Genomic DNA, 23,176 nt, shown 5'->3' on the forward strand with positions numbered 1-23,176 from the left:
ATAAAAAACGATATACTGTTTGTGCTTGTAGTTGATCTGAAAAATGTAAAGAAATCGGATGGAGACACGACACATGTGAAACACGAAGGGCCATAGTTTACATACCCAATATCTACATACAATTGCATTCGCTTTGGTCCACATCTCTCGCCCCTCAAAGCCTCGGTCAACTCAACAGTTTTTTTGTTTCAGGAAGAATACGAAACACATATTCCCTCATCTTACCTCTGCAACACTTGTGCACATTTCATTCATTTCGGTCCACTTCTTCTTGTGTTTCTTGCGTCAACTTCCAAATTTTTGAGTGTAAGCTTTTGCCCCCTAAAACCATTTATCCACAAAAAATAGAAAAAACGCGTATTCGTTTATTTTTTGCCTATTGTTCATCCTATTGTTCATACACAAAGTTATGTTGCAATTCTACATGTCATTTACATACATCTGACATACTGTTACCATAGGTGTCCAAACTCGCGAGCCCGACGCTCGTGAGCTTGGCACTCACGCTCAACCGCGCTCGGGCTCAGTAATTGAGCGCGAGCCCGAGTGAGCCCGAGCCCCAATGAAATTAGTGAGCGCGAGCACCAGTGAGGGCGAACCCAATCGAGAGAAGTGAGTGCGAGCCCGAGTGAACGCGAGCCCAGTTAACAGAAGTGATCGCGAGCCCGAATGATTGCGAGCCCAGTTAAGAGAAATGACCGCGAGTGCGAATGAGCGCGAGCCCAGTTCAGAGAAGTGATCGCGAGCCCGAGTGGGCGCGAGCCCAGTTGGGAGAAGTGATAGTGAGCTCAAGTGAGTGAGAGCCCAGTTGAGTGAAGTGACAGCGAGCGCGAGTGAGTGCAAGCTCAGTTGACAAAAGTGAGCGTGAGCCCGAGCGAGCGCGAGTTAATTTGAGTGCGAGCCCGCGCTCACTTAACACGCACGTGGACTCATTTGCTTTAGAGTAAAAAAAATAGGAAACTCATTCCATGTGCAGAATTGTAGAGGAAGAATGAAACAACTTTACAAGAAGAAAAAGCACACTCTTGAGGTCCGAGCTCTCATTTTATTGTCCAGAGGACTTCAAACACCTTCCGATAGAGAACCGACTTTTTTATGGTTATTATGAGAGGATGGTATTTGTTTGAGGCAGGTATTTGTTTTTGTTGTTTTAGTAACAACTTCCATGACCCAAGGTTTTTTTTTTTTTTTTTTTTTTTGTGATATCATAGAGTAAGGAAGCTACTTGACCTTTCGAAGTAAGAAATTTATTTACTAGCAACTAATGAAGCTGTGCGTTCATAGAAAAGTCGAGCGAAATAATTATGTATTATTTAATTGTAGCTTCTTTAAATTCCAATAAACAAGAGTAACTCTTAAGAATGTTGATAACTTGCACCATAATGGTTATTCAACCCATTAATTTATATGAGGAAACATTGTTTTAATTTTTTGAAGTAAAAGAATTTTAGCCTGTTAATTTTACTGACTACTTCTTCTTGAGGTCATTAAATGTATTCTAAGCGAAATTTAACTACGGTATTATGAAATTTTAATATATATAAATAAAAACTAAAACAATATTACATTGAATATTTTTAAAGCAAGGAACTCTTAAATAGGCCAGAAAAAGAAATTATTAAAATTGAATGATTAAAATCTCGTCTATTTAAAAGAAAAATACTTCCTCATACAAACCAATGGGCCTATAAAAAAAGGAAAGATAGAAATTCAACATAAAAAAAAATAAGGCACATACACACACCTCCTTTCATTAAAGTCTTTTTTCGAATGCTACCCTGAAACGGTGGCGAGTCGTTTGTTACAACCAGTGTTAAAAGTGAGGGAAAACACGAGGGACGTCATCCCCCACTTCCAAAAATATCTATGGCGTCCCTCCACTTCCTAAAAAATATAGTGGGCAAAGATAGGCACAGGGGACTTCATAACGTCATGTGTTCCCTAACCTTTTCAGATCTTTTTTACCCTTGGTTACAATTCGATTTTGATGTTGTTTGACACAATATTTTCATTGCGGATTTATCAAATCTTATTAGTGTGAAGATTAGCACATACCTGACGAAACAGCTAAGGGTTGCCAGGCACTTATTCATATTGATTCACTGTGAATAAGTGGTAAGTAACTATTCTCCAGACGAGCGAGATCTCATATAACCTCACTGATGAAAAAGAATATTAAGCTCCAAACAAACAAACACAAAACATTCTAAATTTCACGATAGCTTCGTAAATTGACATAATTACATTTCCTCTTTTAACGCAGTCCTTAATATTACCTCATTTTATATAGGTACTATTTTTCCGTTATGTTACGCCATTAAAGAACCCGCTTTTAATACACATAAGGAAATTTAACGATGAATTGAAAACTAGATCCACAATATGCTAATCATTTTCGAAAGTATTACACATAACGTCTCGACTCAAACTGATGTTATGACGTAAATTTCATTCATAAACATCTGTATTGAGCTTTCATTAACTTCTAATTTTCTTTGGTGTGTTTTAACAAAATACAAGCTATAGTCAACGCATATTTTCAAATTTTCAGTTTTAATACTCTTAAACTTAGCCTAAATTAAGAAATATTCATATTTAATGTATTTTAGCAGGACAATATGCTTTCAAATACATAATGAAAAGTAGAGGTTGCTACTGAGGGAAGTTACAAAGTTAAAAAATTAAAGTTTTATTTCTTCAAAGTAAGGGCAAAAAGTAATCTAATGGACTTAAAAGATGCAGGCCCGAATGGGGACACTATTGTGGGGCTCCAGGTTTCAGAAAACATGTATAGAAATCGCATTAAGACTATATTATCCCGGTATTCATGGAGGTGTCATATCACTTAATAGGCCTAACTTTTCATCAGAAGTTGGAAACGTAAAGAAATAAAGAAACTACTGCAGAATTAACTTTAGAAAATATTGCATGTTTGTTAATACAAACTATTCACTCTCTCAAATTCTAGATAGAGGCCAACAGGCTATACGTTCATTTGTTTGTCCATTTTTATGAGATCCCGACCCGCCATATTGTTTTATACGGAAAGTACGTACACATGGAATACTTACAGAAAGTATTATAAAACATGCGTTTTCAGCTATACGTTTGCAGTCCAAAAACTACAGGATTTACAAATGTAACATACGATTTTACATACGCCACGTACACTTTTTTCTCAGTGTATGGTTTTGAAGCATGGTCTCAGATACATAGCTATTATCTACAGAGGACGACAATGAATGAGTCTCGAGGCTTGGGAATACAATACAACTTGAAAGTGAATGTCTGCTTTTAACATATCTGGGATTTACTAATTTTGTTGTACTTACTAATTCATGCAGTTCCTGAGCACAAAATTATCATCGGCCAGGTTAATTTCCGCTTCACTGACTCGGGGTTGGATAGTTGGTTTCTTAACAATGGGGATGGGACGGTGGGAGGGTTAACATTCTTCAGAGCACTTTGACTTTGAATGCCTTGGTGACAGGGGTACATGTCTCATATAGCCTCGCTGATGAAAAGGGACGGTGAAAGATAATCAATTAATCAAACAACAGTATTTCAAATTTCAGCTGCATAAACAACCTGACTTGTAGCACTAGTTCATTTTGTTAAAGCAGCTGTTTTAACGAAGTTTAGTATTAACGTGTCAGGTATTTCTATGAGATAAGAAAAAATATTACCGTATTCTCGCGTGTATAAGCCGCACTCATGTATAAGCCGCACCCTTAAAATTTAACTTTACTTCCGTTAAAAAAAAATATTTTGTTCGTTTACCGGTAATTGTTGATTCAAATCAACAATAGCGGTATTTGAGTTAACGTGTTTGTTCCTGTATTGAATTGTTGTTTCGTCTGATTGTGGCTTTGTGGATTTGTTTTCTATACGTGTTTCTTGTGATGTGCGGTAAATACCGTACAACAAACGCAAAAAATTAATACCGTAATTATCTTTAAGCCATTTTAAATCATTCGCGTGTATAAGCCGCACCCTACATTTTCGTTTGCTTTTTCGTGAAAAAAAGTGCGGCTTATACACGCGAGAATACGGTATTTTGTAACTAAATCATAGCTCTATCCACATAGATTCTGCAAACAGAAACAATGAAAATCGATATAAAAGCGACTCACATTATTTTAACAAAAATTGATTTAGATAATAGTTTGGGCTGCCGCAAAAATAGGAAAAGTTAGAAAACTCCGATTACTTGTAACAACTCCATCAAGGGTTGAAATTGGATGGAGCATACGCCATTAATCAGCCCATTAAGGTGTACAAGCACGCGAGCATGGCTCTTGCGCTCAACTGGGCTCGGGCTCAATAATTGAGCTCGAGCCCCAATGAAATACATGAGCTCGAGCCCAATTGAGGGAACTGACCACGAATGAGCGTTAGCCCAATTGAGAGAAATGAGCCCGAGCGCGAGCGTAGTCCAGAGAAGGGAGCGTGGGCCCGAGTGAGTGCGAGCTCAGTTGAGACAAGTGAGCGCGAGCCCGGATGAGTGCAAGCCCAGTGGACAGAAGTGAGCGCGAGCCCGAGTGAGTGCTAGCCCAGATAAAATCAGTGAGTGCGAGCGCGAGCCCAGTTGGGAGAAGTGATCGCGAGCGCTGGTGATCGCGAGTCCAGTTGTGACAAGTGAGCGCGAGCCCGAGTGAGTGCAAGCCCAGTGAACAGAAGTGAGCGCGAGCCCGAGTAAGTGTGAGCTCAGTCGAGAGAGATGATTGCGAGCCCGAATGAGTGCGAGCCCAGATAAGATTAGTGAGTGCGAGCGCGAGTGATCGCGAGCCCAGTTGGGAGAAGTGATCGCGAGCCCAGTCCAGAGAGATGAGCGCGAGCCCGAGTCAGTGCGAGCTCAGTTGAGAGAAGTGAGCGCGAGCGCAAGTGAGCTCGAGCCCAGTTGAAACAGGTGAGCGCGAGCCCGAGCGTGCCCAGTGGAAAATGGCCATCTATGACTGTTACTAGCACTTTTGATTTTTCGTGATCAAAGGTTTGGAGAGGTCGGTGTCTCCAGGAAAACATCAAACCGGTATCCTCATTTTACGTCTGCAGTATCTGTGGACAAGTTCATCCACTTGGGTTCATGTCTTCTTGCCTTTCGGGCGTCAAATTTCAAAATTTTGGGTGGGGCCTTTGAAACCTAAAACCGTTCTTATGCAGAACATAAAAAACCCGTATTCGTTTATTTCTTTTCGTATTGTCCATACGCAAAGTTATGTTGCAATTCTTCATGTCCTTTACACACATCTGACAATTGTTACTAGCACTTTTGCTATTTCGTGATCAAATATTTGGAGGAATCCGTGCCCACCCAACCTTTTTTCGAGGAAAATACAAAAACCCGTATTCCCTCATTTGATGTTATACAATATCTGTGCAGAATTTCATTCAATTCGGTTCACTTTAATTTGCCTTTCGAGTGTCAACTTTCAGAATTTTGGGTGGGAGCTTTTGACACCTAAAACCGTTTTTCTGTAGAAGAGAAAAAACCCGTATCCGTTTCCTTTTTGCGTATTATCCATGCACAAAGTTTCGTTGCAATTCTTCATGTCCTTCACACAAATCTGACGTCCTTTTACTAGCACTTTAATATTTTGTGATCAAAGATTTGGAGGGGTCCGTGCACCACCCAACCATTTTTCTCTGAAAATGCTAAATCCGTATCCACATTTTACGTCTGCAATATCTGCGGACAATTTCATCCACTTGACTCACTTCTTCCTTGCTTGTCGGACGTCAACGTTAAAAATTTTGTGTGGGGATTTTTGCAACCTAAAACCGCTTTTACGCAGAACATAAAAAATCGTTTATTCTTTGCGTATTCGTTTATTCTTTGCGAATTGTCCATACACAAAGTGTCGTTGCAATTCTTCATATCCTTTACACACATCTGACATACTGTTATTAGCACTTTAGATTTTTCGTGATCAAATATTTGGAGGGGTCCGGTCCCCACCGAACCGTTTTTCCAGAAACATATGAAACCAGTATCCTCCTTTTACGTCGTCAATATCTGTGCACACTTTCATTCACTCCGGTTCACTTCTTGCCTTTCGGACGTCAACATTCAAAATTTCAGGTGCGGGCCTTTTCCCCCTAAAACCGTTTCTCCGTAGAACAAAATTCCCGTATTCGTTTATTTTTTGCGTATTGTCCATACAGAAAGTTATGTTGCAATTCTTCAGGTACTTTACACACATCTGACATAATGTTACTAGCACTTTTGATATTCCTTGATCAAAGCTTTGGAGGGGTCCGAGGCCCACCCAACCCTTTTTTCCAGGAAAATACGAAACCCGTATTCCCTCATTTTATCTCTACAATATCTGCCCTGAATTTTATTCACTTCGGTTCATTTCATTTTGCCTTTCGGGCGTCAATTTTCAAAATTTTGAGTAGGAGTTTTTGCACCTAAACCGTTTTTTCCGCAGAAAATAAAAAAAGTATTACTTAATTTTTTGCGTATTGTCCATACACAAGGTATCGTTGCAATTCTTCATGTCCTTTACACACATGTGACATACTGTTACCAGTACTTTTGATTTTTCGTAATCAAAGGGTTTGAGGGGTCGGTGCACCACCTAACTGTTTCTTCATTAAAATACGAAACCCGCATTCCCTCATTTTATGTCTACAGTAACTGTGCACAATTTCATTCACTTCGGTTCATTTCTTCTTGCCTTTCGGTCACCAATTTATCAAAATTTTGGGAGTGGGATTTTGCCCCCTAAAACAGTTTTTCCGCAGAAAATAAAAAACAGTATTCGTTTTTTTTTTTGGCGTATTTTCCATACACAAAGCTATGTTGCAACTCTCCATGTCCTTTACACACGTGACATAATGTTACTAGCACTTTTGATATTCCTTGATCAAAGGTTTGGAGGGGTTCGTGCCCCACCCATCCCTTTTTCAGGAAAATACGAAACCCATGTCCTCATTTTATGTCTACAATATCTGTGCACAATTTCATTACTTCGGTTCACTTCTTGCCTTTCGATCGTCAACTTTCAAAACTTTGCGTTGGGGCTTTTGCCCCCCCCTAAAACCGTGCTTTCGCAGAACATAAGAAACCCGTTTTCTTTTATTTTTTGCGTATTGTCCATACACAAAGTCATGTTGCAATCTTTATGTCCTGTACACGCATCTGATATACTGTTACTAGCACTTTTGATATTTCGTGATCAAAGTTTCGGACGGGTTCTTTCTCCACCCAACCGTTTTTCTCAGGAATATACGAAACCCCTATTGCCTCATTTTACGTCGACAATATCTGTGCACAATTTCATTGACTTCGATTCACTTGTATTCGCCTTTCGGGCGTCAACTTTCAAAATGTTTGGTTGGGCCTTTTGCCCCTAAAACTGTTTTTCCGGAGAAAAAAAGAACGTATTCGTTTATTTTTTGCGTATTGTCGATATATAAAGTTTCGTTGCAATTCTTCATGTCCTTTACACACATCTGACATACTGTTACTAGCACGTTTGATATTTCGTGATCAAATGTTTGGAGGGGTCCGTGCCCCACCCAACCGTTTTCTCCGTTAAAATTCGAAACCCGGATTCCCTGATTTTACGTCTGCAATATCTCTGTATAGTTTCATTCACCGTTCTTGCCTTTCGGGTGTCAGCTTTGAAAATTTTGGGATTGGCTTTTATATTAAACCTTTACATTATGTATTTTTTTCTTTTCTATGAAATTCTTCTTCCGGGATGGAAGGAGAGAAATGGTTTCCTCTGATATCTGTTTCTTGCCATTCATCTTGTTTGAACTGCAGATGTAACTTTTGATGTGATCCAACTCCGTCGCAATAATAAAGTTGTCATTTTTAACAATTTGTTTTATTCTCTTATTTGCAGTTTGCCACACTGATATATTTGTTACAAAATTGAGGTTTGGTCCAACGCCTTTCGAATTCGCAACCAACCGAAGCGCCGAGCTTTTTGGGTTGCCTGCTAGTGCAGGAAAAGGAGAATTGCAGGTGGTAATGCACTTTTGGATTCGTGTATACAATACTTTAAAGCATTTATGAATAATACATATAGAAACATTTAACAGTGACAATTTACCCCTAGCTACCAGTCAATTGTTTTTGTCATCCACTTTTCCGTAAACGAAAAACAATACAGAAGGCAAGAAAAAATTCAAGAACACATTTACTTCAAGAACAAAATAACTCCCTGGCATTGAACACACAGACACAGTATGAAGCAATTCAGTTTCTAACTTTCCCCGAAGGTCATGTTCACCGTAACAGCTTAATATTAGCAACAAACAAGAATAGAAACTTACGCTCCCACACAAGAGGAAATAGAACACCACAATCTCCTACATACGCAGAACATGAATAATAATAATAATAATAATAATAATAATAATAATAATAATAATAATAATAATAATAATAATAATAATAATAAATCACATTCTCTTTCGACATTCCTTTAGTTGGTCCATTCATTAATCTCTATGGGTTACTTTCTCAACAATCATGTCACCTTATTCAACCATTGAATTCTTCACAAAGTTGGACAGCATGCGGCTATTCCTCTCCCACAGATGATTGACCCCCATTTTTAGAATCCCCCTTCCCATTGCTAATCCGTACTATACTCCACTAAGAACTATTAATTGTGTTTTATAAAAAAAAAAAGTACCTACCTCCAGGTTCAGTGAGTACAGTAGTGACGAATACATTGAAAAAAACCTTGAGATGCTTAAACATTTCATTTTTCACTTCCTTTTTTCCTTTTTTTCTTACACTTTTCACTTCCTTTCAGATTCTGGTTCTGATCAACATAGTCACCTTATCTACGCACCAGATCTGTAACATGCTGCATCTAAATTATTATCCTTCTGTATAACACCTCTACACGCATAGCAACAAAATAAATATAAATATATATAATTAAAATTGCACTGGGAAATTGCTGTCATGTCTGCCTTGAATTGAGAAAAACCTGTCGTTTTTCTATCAAATAAATCTGGTATAGAAACAATACACCCCACCCGCCTACAAAACAAATAAAAATAAAGGCCTATCCTTTATATCCTTCCTTTCACGCCATTCATAATCCCTCTCATCCATTGATCCAATCAAGTGAAAATGCCTCCACAAGTCACACCGACGACTGCACAGGATGGAGCACATTGGCTCGATTCTCCACGCTGGATTCGGCTTCCGTTAAACGACGAAGACGTCTCCTCTAAGTTTCTAATGAAGAAGATGGTTCCCACCCCAACTCAACCTACTGCCAACCTAATGTGGTGATTTCTAATAGAAACGAACTTGCCAATGAACTATTATGGTGTTTCGAGACAATAACAGGGTGTTCTGCTACTTCCTCCGGTGGATCGACTTCCAGCTGAGGTGGCCCAAGTGACGAGCATTCGGATACCTTCACATCATATGGGTGACAGAATATCTCCCTTTAAGACAACTGGAGGACCGTGACTTGCCTTACTCTTGTTGTTACGGAATTTGTGTTGTAGAGTGTGTGAAAATCAGTCCTTGAGTTAAGTTGAATTTCAGGGGAATGTTGTGAGTGTGAACTGTGATTCCTATTCTTGTCTATTCATTTTGAAGTTCACATTTTTATTAAATATGTTTCGTATTATTTACCAGCATATTTTGAATCTAATACGTTTTGTGTAAGTGTCTCGAAGTTTACTACTAGCAGAGATTTAATGAGAAAGAAAGGGGTTATAGACACACAATAAAAAGTGATATTCAAATAATATACACTTTCAGTGGGGGAGTGTGTTGAAAACAGATTTAATGAGAAAGAAAGAGGAACCATTATTATGTTTTAGGTTATAACGACTTGTCCTAAGGGACAATGAATATAGAAGGTAACGAGACTTTTTAATTGCAAAAAAATCATCGAGTCTTTTATGTGAAGTGAAAAGACTGATAAAATTGGGCAATATAATGGTATTCAGGCTGACAGAGAGGAAAAATGGAAAAAATCACGGAGGCAGCCGAAACGTCAAGAGTGACTTTGAGTTAGCCATGTGGAAAGTAAGAAACCACGGACTTTGGGTGAGAGGTTTCCGCATGTACCTGTAAGTTTAACTACCTCCTCTAGTAAAAAACTCAGCTAGAAAGACGATCTGAGCCATCTAAGTTGGTTTCCTAGCGAAAATCATATTAGTAACTTGTAACGTAGATATTGTGCAAATAATCCCATTATGTACATGATGTAAATAAAATTGTAACTAAGCACCTTGAGGTAAATTAGGGTTCTTTTACTTTACTTCTATAAAGAAGAGATCAGAACCTGCCTCTCATGCTCTAATACAACAGCGTAGGATACGGTTTCTGAAATCATCTGCCAAACCTAACTCTAGATTTTTTATATACATTTTTATTAATCATTTAATTCGAACCAAGTGACAATTTTCTTCTATTACTATAATACACAATACAAACACTAGAAGGTTTGGACAATCGCAAACTGCAACCAATCAGAAATGTGTATTCAGTTCCTATGGCTAGGGTCGAGGGAGAAATAAATATATAGTGTTCAGAAGATGCTGTCTACAATGCAGTAAGCAGAGGAGTCAGTAGATAAGAGTTCATCGGTGCACCTCAGTGGGTCATGGTGGGTCGCAGTGGGTCATGGTGGATGGGGTGTCGCAGTGGTCGCATGCTGTTGACCCTCGACCCAGTGATCCACCGACCCATTCCAACTGTAACCTGAGGGTGGGGTACTTAGTTCGTTCCCAAGGCAAGTAAGCTTCAAGTGGACAACATCTTGCTCATGGGTTTTCTCGGGACACTCCAATTTCCTCCCATTTTCTCCCTCCACCAATTTCCCCATCATAATTCACTTGCTTTAATCATGGTCTCCTATAACCTAACAGGCATAATCGTGGGACATGAAACGCAAAGATCAAGACATATCAAAAGTGCTAATAACAGTATGTGAGAAGGGCCTAAAGCCTTTCTATTTCAACTGTGCCCCTTTTGGCGCTACTGTCGGTGTGTGTGTTCCTGTACCTTCCCTTCAGAAGAGGATGGACAAGTTTCTGCGGCTCAGTTCTTTCATTTGTTAGATGCGAAAGAGTTGCCACAATGAATTATTTCACAGGCTTCGCTGTGCACTGTCTTGTTAGCCATTCTAAGTAGCCTACGATCTTCACTCGTCAAAACCAAGCGACTGAATGACAAATTGGCAACACGGCTGAGTTCATTCACTTCTTTTCCGTAAGTAAAGGGAAAGTTTCATCCGTCATAGGGCGGCAGGGTTGGGGCCGAAGTATAGTTCGCATAGTTTCCGAGGGCATACCTGAGATAGACAGGCTCTAAAAGACGAGTTACAACGAAACTTTGTGTAGGGACAATACGCAAAAAATAAACGAATAAGTGCTTTTTTTTATTTTCTGTGGAAAAAATGTTTTATTGGACAAAAGCCTCCACCCAAAATTTTGAAATTTGACGCCCGAAAATCAAAACGTGGACCGAAGCGAAAGAAATTGTGCACAGATACTTAGACCCGAAATCAGGGGATATATGTTTCATATTTCCCTGGAAAAAAAAGATTGGGTGGGCACGGATTCCGGAAAGCTTTTGATCATGAAATATCAAAATTGCTAATAGGAGTATGTCAGAAGTGCCAAAAGGTCATGAAGAACTGCAACGAAACTTTGTGTAGGGACAGTACGCAAAGAGGAAACGAATATTTCTTTTCTTTTGTTTTCTGCGGAAAAATCTGTTTTAGAGTGGAAAAACCCCTACCCAATATTGTGAAAGTTGACGCCCTAAAGGCAAGAAGTAGTGGACTGAAATGAATGTAATTGTGCACAGATATTGTATATATAAAATGAGGCAATATGTGCTTCGTATTTTCCTTGAAAAGCTTCCAAACTATTGATTACGAATTACCAAAAGTGCTAATAAGTATACGTCACAAGTGCATAAAGAAATGGAGAATTGCAACGAAACATTTGTAGGAACAATACGCAAAAAATAAGCAAACATGTGTTTTTAGCTTGTGCCAAAGCTTTGAGGCCAAGGCCTCTTCCGCAAAAAGTAAACATTATCGTAGAAGCACGGGAAGGAGTGGGTCAAAGCGATTGAAATTGCGTGTAGATATTGTGTATGTGAAATAAGGCAATTCGTGTTTCCCAATTGTCCCCATGTAATATATTTCTTAAATATATTCATATCACGAATTATAGTTACCACAGTCGTTGTGTAGAAAATATTCTTGACACTTCGTGTCTACATATGTTGATAGTGTGAAATTTACAAGAGGTATGACAAGGAAATCCTCTCTGGTAATACTGGATGTTACTATAACCAAAGGAGATTACCCCTTATTTCCCTTCTATTAAGAGGCGAAAATCTGTCTCCAATATTGGGGGCGGGAGGACAGGTAAGACCGTTCCCATATTTTTTTAAAGCGATGTTCAAAATATTTATGATGTTGAAAAACAATACTGTGGAGGACCAGGGGAGCAGAGTTGTCTTCAACATTATGAGGCGGGCAGATTTGAGGCTTATTCTGGGGCGACATCAATTTCATCTCATTTTCCTTAGTGGCAATCAGACACAATTCATCACATTTCTCCCCAAAAAACACATTTCAAATAGGATTATTGGGGGCACAATCTCTCAGTTCCAAGATTGTAGTGGACATGTCCCCCTCATCCTCCCGTGCCATTCATGCCAGTGCTTGTAATACACACACTGTAAACAGATGTAGACACGAAGCATAAGAACATTTTTTTACACAACGACTGTGGTAACTATAATATAACTAGTGATATCAATATATTTATTAAATTGATTATATTTCGTTGCCAGTTACCATGAAATATTGAGAGATTTTACAACTGATTTGAATATATCTATTGTTTTAATTTATTATAAACATATGGAGAATTAACATCATACTTGTAGCTACAAGTGGCTAGTTTATTGGTTGAAGCAAAAAAAGTTGACACCTGCGGGAAACGAACCTGTAACCCTTGGAATGTGAGTTACAAATGCTTCTGACTCTGCCACGCCGTCATTTAATAAATTTGCGCAACGTACGACATATGGGGCTAATCGAAAACTTTAAGAGCTTTTTCTATGCTATATTAGGTCATTGCGCTCTCCCACTTTGTAATATGAACACCTTAAATGTTCACAATCACCTTGAAAAAAATGCCCCTGATATTAATTTACCAAAGTCTGTTTCCTCCTTGTAAGTGAAAAAAGAACTTCAGCCATTATTGGATATTGATATTTGTAATTCCAATAATAGCAAGATACGGTGAATCAGAAAAGAAAGTGGTCTGAAGCACTATATGTCTCTTTTAGTTTTTTTTTTTTTTTAAATTTAAATTTTAAGTCTCTCGACTATAGTATTTTATCATGACAGAAATCAGTGTGTTTCGTAACTATCGTAAACGTGTACAATTTTCTTCATAAAGGAGTGTTTTTTGACTCTTACTTACAAAGGAGTCTTAGCGTAGTGATGTGACCATTCATTTCGTAATTCAGGGGTCGCGGGTTGGATTATCCCTGCGGTAAGTTGTTTTTATGAACTACAATATTCATACTTCTGATGTGTAATAAAATAAAAATGCTCAATTTCTTTCGGTCTTACAAGTTAGAGTGGAGACGGCTTTCTTCACAGGGGAAATACTAGCAAACTGACGTCACATGTCCGTCTACCAGTTTGATTTGTGCTGTAGTGGAGAACTTAACGTGTTTAGCAAACAATTCTTAAATACGACCCCTATGTGTCATGCTTAGCGTCTAGTATGAGTCATAAATGCGTCTGCAACGATATTGTTTCCGAGCAATTATTCCGAAAGTCTTTCATATTACTCCTACTGGTAGAAATATTATTATCGTTCGCCATTTCCAACACGTTCCATATATCCGTTCAACCAAAATTTGTAAATAGGAACTATTCTTTTTTATATTGGTATGTATATTTTGTTAAAATATCAATATAACGCATACATAATCCAAAGTGTTTTAGCCAAAGAAAGCGTGGTGAAGACAAATCCTACTTCATTTCTGTTTAGGCATCCGAAGTTTCGATATTAATGTTGTCCAGGAGCTGACAATTTATTTCTTCCCTCTAATTTCCTTGCGGACTCTAATCGCTCTTATCATTTCTCAATCACTATATCTTATCCTTTCTTTTTCTTTTCATATCAACTTCTGTACGCTTATTTACATTGCAACAGGACGTAATATTGAGGTCTTAAATTTTTTGAAATAATAATAATAATAATATAAATATTAATATTAGTAACAATAATAGAGGTATTAAAATTTTTAAAGTTGCATTGGATTAGACAAAACTTACAGATAAGTCGGGATTTCGGGAGGGTGTCTGGACGTCCAGGTCACATCTATGCAACTACCAAAATTTTAAACCAAAGCATTCCACTGAAGTTTCATGTAGAAATTATTCTACTGTACGTTTTGAGGAAGATAATCGTAATAAAAATAACTTAATACCACTGAACAGTAAGGCACATAATAAACTGAATTGTAGGATGTGCAGAAATAATTATGAAAGCTGTGCTACAAAAATACTTACATATACCATAATAAATTCAATGAGCTCCGAAATACAAAGTAACAAAATAGCGTATTAGATTCAGTCTAGAAAGCAATTGTTACTTAACCCTTAACAGGAAACGTATTTTTTCTCGCTTACGGGAAATGTGTGTCTGTGGGACACGGACATGTATAAAGCAATATCTTTTTTAAAAAAATCATACGTGTAATGTAGATTAGTTAAACTTTATATTTTGTACTGCGAGGAAAATATGATAAACAAGAATTACACACATTAATTTGGTTCTATTGGCATATAAATTCAGAAAATATTTCAATATCTAAATAAAAATAGTACATAAATTTAAAAAGTGACAAATTTTAAGTTAGTATAATTCTACACATTACTACCATGCAAATATGCTATTTGTCCACATGCAGCTACCCTGTTCAAATGTGCTATTTGTCCAAAAGAGCTTGGAAACGTTTGACGGACATAGTAGCTCTAAATAGATTTCGTCCGAAAGTGTTTTGAAAATAGTGAATACATGTCTTCATATCCTGATTTACAAATAGAGTAGAATATTAGGAGAGCAATAAGGGCTTTATTTTGAGATAGGTCAGTAGATCTGTAGTTTGACTTTATTCTACTTCACATTTGTTTCGACCTTCTTCCAACTTCATGTTGAAATATTTTCAATTATATCATCACATAAGGTAGACCAAATATCAACTTTGCTAGGATTTCCCCCCCAAATTTCTTACATGGGTGGCTATACCAGGCATCCCTCTTACTACGTTTTGATGAAGAACCCTTCGGTTTCTTAGTGGTTCATTTGAATTCCAAACAAACCTGTTTTTACCTCTGTATCTAAGGCTTTCATTATCACATGAAACTTGAGTAGGGCTGCTCACATTGACACTTCTGTTACTACTTGACCTCACACCTTGCACTGTATCAGAATTAGTATCGCCCTCACTGTCAGTAGGTAATTCTTGACTTTCAGGAAAAAATGAGGGGTCTTAATCAGAATCTACTGAAGACAGTAACATAAATTCCTCCCCCACTTTCAGCATTTTTTGGAATTTTTGCCGTAGAATAACGATCTGCTGTATTTACAGTTTCTTTCTTACATTTGTTTCTCGAAGTATTAGGTCTATATTTTGCAAATACATAAAATCTCATACAAACAAAATAGTATGTTTAAAGAGTTCTATAGCTTCTCTTTCATGGTAAATAAAAGTCAACCACAAAACCTTTTGAAAGAAAAACTGTCTCTTCAGGAAATGTGTGTCCAATAAACACGCAAAAATATAGACGATAACGGAAATGCGTGCCTCTTAGACACCGTAGATTTTCTAAAATCATCTATAAATGTTCACTCAGACATTAACGCCAACAATGAACTACTGCAACACACGTACAACTAAATAATAGGAAGGTACTGGGAAAACCGATACATTGAGTGAATCAGTGTTGCCAATGTAATACAAAGAAAAACCATACGTGTCTGACAGACACATGTTTCCTGTTAAGGGTTAAAGGATGGGCATACACTATTTCGAGAATCGAGATAAAAAGAGAAATGTTTACGATACTTTTCGTCGTCTGAATTTCCATCTCCAAAGCAAGACGATAATTTGAGTTAGCCTTGTCCCGTCTTCAATGTAAAATGTTAACCCTCGACTCAATTTTGTTTATTTTGTTTCAGAAACGAGATGAGAAATTCCTCTTCTTGTGAGCAACACTAAACAAAACCTAAATGTTTTTGCCAAGTGTTACATTTCTGGTTGTAATGTTATGCCCTGAGTGATAATAAGCTTTTAACTTCTAATCTTCTATGAGATAATAAATAATAATAATTATTACTTTATTATTATTATTATTATTATTATTATTATTATTATTATTATTATTATTATTATTATTATTATTATTGTTATTATTATTATTATTATTCCTGAAGATTTGATAGTTCAAGTATTGAAACATCCGAATATTCAAATACCAGAAGAAAAAACGTGTGTCAGTCGCCACCAAAAATTCTAAAGTAAAAAGAATGTACTGGTCGTTTGTGGATCCGGTTCGATTCGACCACTTTCAGTTTACTGGTCGAGCGCCTTGACTACTTAACAACGATTACTATGCAGCAATTGATTTGTCTTTAGTTTGTTTACGAACATAATACACGCGTATTTGATTCAAAATAAAGGAGTTTTGTATTTTGTTTTAAAAAATCTGTAATGTTGATAATTTAGTGAATACAGTGAACTAGATATTCCTGTGTTTTGCCAATCTGACTATTAACAAGCTTCTGTTTTGAGCGAACAGAAAAGGCTCCGCTTTATATGAGTGGTTGGAGTTGTAGTTTTGTAATCTGGGGGCCCGGCATCGATTCCCGCCTTCGCCGTTTACACTTTTTAAAATGTTTCATTTACAAGGCTGAACTCCAGTTGGATGCTGCTAAATGAAAGATTACCTCCAATGGAGAAATTCAGTGATGATGTAATCCTGAATATAAAGGAAAGTAAATAAATGGAGAAAACGAGTTACAGAGTTAATTCTGTTAAGAGTTCTATATTTGTTATTATGCGTTATTTTTTTTGTGCATTATTAAGTTTTTGTTTATTGACACTATATTCTCCCCTTTTCTCTCTGTCTCAGTATGTAAAATTTCACTAACATTTTACAAATTATAAACCCTCAGTTGTATTTGCAAGTTAACAGGAAATAGGCCTACTTTAATACGGATAAGTTCTCCCAACTCGTTTGAGTGTTATCGAATTTTACATTTTTAATATTTTCAAATAAATTACCATTAGTTAGCATTTTCAAAAATTATTTAACGAATAATGAAATCAACAATTTCTTTCGAAGTAGTATTACGTATGAATCAGTAGCGCCGGAACCTAGGAGCTCATGCCCTGTTAGACGCCCAAAATTTTCTTTGGGGGTTTGGTTCTTCCCGCAAATGATCCATCTATATTTTTAACTGATTTGCAGGTAGGACTACTGTTAATAGTTTCAAAACTCAGCGCAAAGTTTTGAATTAGTTAAAGAAAATATCCTACCATATGTACCGCATAATCTATCCGTATATTATTTGATACGCGGATGTGTATAATTATTTGAACTAAGCAAACTTGTTTATATAATCCTCATTTGAGTTAATTATAAGATTAACTAAGTCCCCCGACTGTTATCTACTCATCAGCGCCTCTGATATCCGTATATTTTTTTCAAGTGGTTGTGTATAGTTTTACGTGTGTATCATACAGACAAGAAGTATTGTGAGTACAAGTATCCAAAGACTCACTTTTGTCATTTCGTCAGCCAGCGTTTCATTCCACTCCTGTACGAAAACACCCTTTACGATTTGGGTTATTAACAGTTGGGGGCAACTTCACGCTGCTGTGCTAGACACTACCAGGCGTAATTAATCTTGGAGCAAGCGCTAGTTGGGTTGCCTATCTCACGGATTTTGTACCTCAAGAATTTCTGTGGCCCGCTGTACATTCTCGCCTGAGGTTACATATATACGTTTGCTTTTTAATATCTGCACTTCCATCAGTTTCCCTGAAAGATATGAAATCCGCTCATCCTTGTTATCAGAATCTGAAAGAAAACTATGTTAATTCTCCGGAACATTTGCGAAGTCCCACACACGCTGTCGAGTGCCGTGACCTCTTTTCTCCATTGATTTACCTTTGATGGAGAACGTACTATACTGATCACAAACAGTGTGTACTGTTTGTAACCTTGTCAACTGGTATTGTATTCGTGGGTAGAACATTCTAAGAAAGTATTTATAAAATGGTTTTCCATGCACACTGGTTTCAGGAAGTCCATGCATAAGAGCTCCACCTTCATTTACAATGAAGTCAAAAGTATTTAGTACCATTAAATCTTCATCTTCAATTACGTTATATGTGGGAATTGTACCCAAAAGACATGTCAGCAAATCTGGCTTCTTACAACTGAGAAGAACACCTCAATGGAAAGTACTGGTGGATATGAAAAAGGTTTATGGCGGAAAAATGTTCCATGTTGCCCCCGCGAACTTCCAGTGAAATAAATGGCTGTCCATACAGGTCGTTCTGTTGCTTATATTGCTCTAGTTTCCTTTTAGATGCAGGTTTTGCTATAGTACCACTTTGATCATGGAAAAGTAGCAGATAATTTTTCCTAATAGGAGTCTTGAACAGCCTCTCTTTCTTATGGAGGACCTCCCCCTCAAACTTAAAGTACTGCTCTTGCCCTGTCCTTTCCAACACATAGATAGATTCTGCTGGTATGGTACCAAGGCACATACGATTGTCTAGCAATACCAGATCTGTAGTGTGTTCCTCGAAGGGTTTCCCTGTGTTAATAATGATTTCTACTACGTCGGTTATATGACTTTGGAAACGATTCTAATATGCAAGTCCTTCTCCGTGCTGACGCAGTTCTTCTTTATCATTCCTACTGTTTGCAGAGGTGAAATCATATAGAATCCGACAAATTTCTGATCCTGTCAGAATCCAGCGTTCCAGCATTGTCGGACTTTCTGTAATACTGAAGGTTCCACCTATTCCTTTAACTTCCTTATTCGCCTGTTTGTGTGCTTGATCAAAGGGAATTGTAAAAAACCGACGGTTGCTTCTGGATATAACACAATGTCCTCTACGAAACTTCTCCTCAGTTGATGGCGGCAGAGATTTCAAGTCTCTAATAAGGGCAGAAACCCACTAGGCGTAATTATGGTCTAGGGCAAAGAAGAGAGGAACCGGTTGTCTCAAGGTGGCAACTATGAGGTCCAATTTTCGTTCTCGGTGTGACATTATGAACATGAGTATAAGTAGTTCGTACTTATGAACAAGAAGCCAGAAGTGTATTGTTGGGTTATCTCTAGAAGCATAAGTAAACCACTTCTCCATAGTAATGTCGCCTTCATGGTTCTGATAAACCTTCTTCAAAAGGGTGTCAAGGGCTGCGGCATTACTTTGTGGGCATACCGTACACGCATTGGATCACTTTCTCGCAGAAAGGAAACGTCTGGGGCCTCTGAAACCCTTACTCCTGGCTGTACAAGGGTTTCAGCCTATCCAGAACCCTTTAACAAGTCTCCCATGGTTGCCCACAAAGCAATTTCAATGTGAAGCCCTCCTAGCATGACAGTAAACTTATTCTAACCAAATGTTTCCGGGAAAGTTCATTGTACTTGTTTTGCAAGAGCGAATAGAGTTTGTTCCACAGCTAACACTGGTATTTGATGAAAGTTCAGCTAGTGTGTAATTTTTGCTAATGTGCAATCATTGGCGATGTAGCTGCCTTTTCACGGAATAATGGCAGTAGAGCCTTAGTACATTTTTCTGGTGACCCGACGGTATCACTCCTGCAAGCATGGTATGAAGACCATATGACTTGTGCTGCTTCTCCGTCTAAATTTTGACGTGTTGTGGAATACATGGACGTCATCCAGGATTTCTCGCGTCCTTCTTCTGTCCCAAGTGAAGTCAAGATGGGCACTACATTTTTCACTGGAGGTTTCTAAAGCAGATTTCATATCAACATTTTTGCCTTTGCCTTTTTTCAGAAGAATATCCATATTTTTGCCTTTGCCATTTTCAGATGAATATCTATACTTTTCTCTTTTCCGAAAAGGGAGCCATAACCTCCTATACCCAGAGTAGGGATGGCCAAAATATCCGGATAAGAAATTATCCGGTATCCGTTTTTGATTAAACGGATAATCCGGATAATGGATATTATCCGATGACGGATAACGGATAATATCCGGCTAACGGATAACGGATATCCGGATGACGGGTTATATTCGGATGACGATAACGAATAATATTCAGATAAAGGATAATATCCGAAATACGGATAATATTCGGGTGACAGACAATATTCGGATAATGGATAAAGGATAATATCCGGATAAAGGATAATGTCCAGATGACATATAATATTCGGATAACGGATAATATCCGGATGACAAATAATGAATTATGTTCCGATAATGAATGATATCTAATTTACGGATAACGGATAATATTTGCGTGACTAATAAGAAAATAATTATTGACTATCTGGAAATTAATTATTGCTGACTATAAAATAATTGTGAGATAGCCTTGTTCGGGTTTTTACAATAGGATAATAAATTCAATTTGTTTATTACAAGAAATGTAGGATAATAAGTTTCAGAATATTATATATATATATATATATATATATATATATATATATATATATATATATATAGATAGATAGATATATATATATATAGCCAAATAGATAGATAGATACATATATCGATATATATTACGAATGGCCGGATCCGGATCTGGCCAGATCCGAAGATCCGGATGTGATTGGGTCCGGATCCTTTGGATCCGGATCTCGAATCTCGGATCTGGATTCGGATCTCGGACCTGTGTCCGGATCTCGGATTTGGGTACGAAATTACACACTAGATCTTAGATCTTGATTCTTATCCAAACCCACATCCCACCCAAATTGTGATAAACTTGAATATCAAAAATTCACCGAAACTAATTTCACGAAGTCCTGACAGTGAAGAAGAAAACAGAAAATTAAGACGGATATTGATAAGTCTATTTGTCTCCTTCATTCTACACTAAAGATCAAATGCTTGCCTTACTAAAAAAATAATCTGATTTGACCCGGATGAGAATTCGAATGTCGAATCTAGGTCCACCCGGTTGTAGGACCGAGATGAAATACACACATATTTATATTTGAAACCGGAAAACAAAACTCGAATATTTAAAATTCCTCAATACACCTATTTCATTTAAGAAAACAAAGTTAAGACAAGTATTGACTAGTTTTTACGTATATTTATCTTGCTCAGTCTGCTCAAAATATCAAATGTATACCTTACAATTAGATTTAATTATTATTTAGTAAATCACAATATGAGCACCGAGAATAAACTATGAATTTTGGTGCCCCTTATCTAGATTTGAAATTTCGGATTCATACATAGAATCAGGCTGAAAGATTAATATTTGAGATCTGGACACCGAAACAAGTGCTAGTACCAAGATCGTAGCCGTTTTACCTAGATAATGCGAGCGGAAGGCGAGCACTAATTCCGCATGTACCGGTACTTTGGAGAACACGAGAAACTAAAAACAGATAAATATTCTTTTTCAGGGGCAAGTTGCGCTTTAACATGACCTTTCATGAGTGTTGTGTTCAAATACGAAAGCTGTAATGGCGACTTGTTTGAAATAAATGCCTTTTCTTTTTTGGCAATAAAGTTAGGTACTTTCACATTGAATAAAAATTAGCATAGCACATTTCACTGATTAGAGTGCTGGTTCTTATGGAAGCTTTCACACTGAACCGAAGATTTCCTCATGTGGGTATCGGATTACCACAATTCACCTTGCTGAAAGATGTGGTTTATCAGCAGGTCGGCCAAGATTCTTTTGGACTTAGCCTGTAGACTGCTTCTGATCTCAATTATTCGCATATAACAAGACTAACCATATATAAAGTTGGTTCGAAATGATTTAAAATATCACTAATTGACCTTAAGGGGATAATCGCGATTTAAATATTCGTAAATCAGAAGAGATGTAAAAGTTAAGCGTTAAAATAAATCCGATAATTCCTAATGCAACCTAATGATAGCAATAAAACTCCTTATGTAACATTTTCAAATCTAAGATTAACAGTTTTTTTTCCTGAAGAAGGTTTATGGCAACATAGAATATTATAAATCCAATTATCATAAGTAGTACCTCTGACAGCCCCGCATTTCACATCACCATCGCCCTTCATCCTGACAAGTGGGCAATTCACTTACCCACAATGACTTTTCAGGCATTCCAGTGGCATCAATATCTCAGTTTGGGTTTGGGATCATGCTTCGGTGAACCTTGACTATCATCATCAGCAGCTATTAGAGAATCAGAACTTATTTCTGTATTAGACAATGTGGGTAACTATAGCTTTTCGTCTATAGAAGACAGAGAGCGTGCCTTAGGTGCCCGTGGTCATGGGTTCAATTGAGAGGCACTCAACAATTTCGATGTTGACCCAGCATCATGAGGACAATTGGGGAGTTATCTTAAGTAAGAAGTAGCGGACTGCAGTCTAGAAAGCCGGCATTAGGGACATCGGGTGTCGATGCGTTGACTACACATCCCCCTTTCAACGTAAGCCCGCTGGTAGGAACCAAAGGACTATCGTGCCAAGAATTTAGTTTGTTTTAATTATCATAAATGGCTTCTTTATTATTAAATTTTATCCAATATTTTCTTTTCAATTAGTTTGGGAAACTCAGAGCTAGCTACTTGTTTTCTTTTTAATTCATGTTCATAGCACAACTAATCACTAAGGAAAAACAATCTTTTCAATAAAATTCGCCTCGCGTCTTTCGTAGCTCTAAGTTTAGTTATTTTTAGTTTTCTCTTTTTTTTCAAGTTGAAGGGCGGTTTATCATTTTCCCCTCGCTTACCCTATTCTTTTTTCTAGTTTTACCCATGTTTCTTTGCACGGACATTGCGCCTATACGCACGTGCTTAGTGTGTTCGTTTACAAAAGCGGGCCATTTTCCTGCCACTATAGAAAGTAAGAGTGCACTGTATCAGAGAAATATTAACTGACGTATGTAAGTGAATATATCTGTGACGAAGTCATAATTA

General features: G+C 37.4%; 1 protein-coding gene across 2 annotated transcripts in view; it reads left to right on the forward strand.

Annotated features, from left to right (window-relative positions):
• The window catches only part of LOC145678425 (alpha-1-inhibitor 3-like), a 2,648,409-nt gene that overhangs the window by 1,363,100 nt on the left and 1,262,133 nt on the right, over positions 1 to 23,176 (forward strand). The gene's annotated exons all lie outside the window — the stretch shown is intronic.

Source organism: Thermobia domestica, chromosome 2 (assembly GCF_964235325.1).
Source record: "Thermobia domestica chromosome 2, izTheDome1.hap1.1, whole genome shotgun sequence".
Classification (NCBI taxonomy): Eukaryota; Metazoa; Arthropoda; class Insecta; order Zygentoma; family Lepismatidae; genus Thermobia; species Thermobia domestica.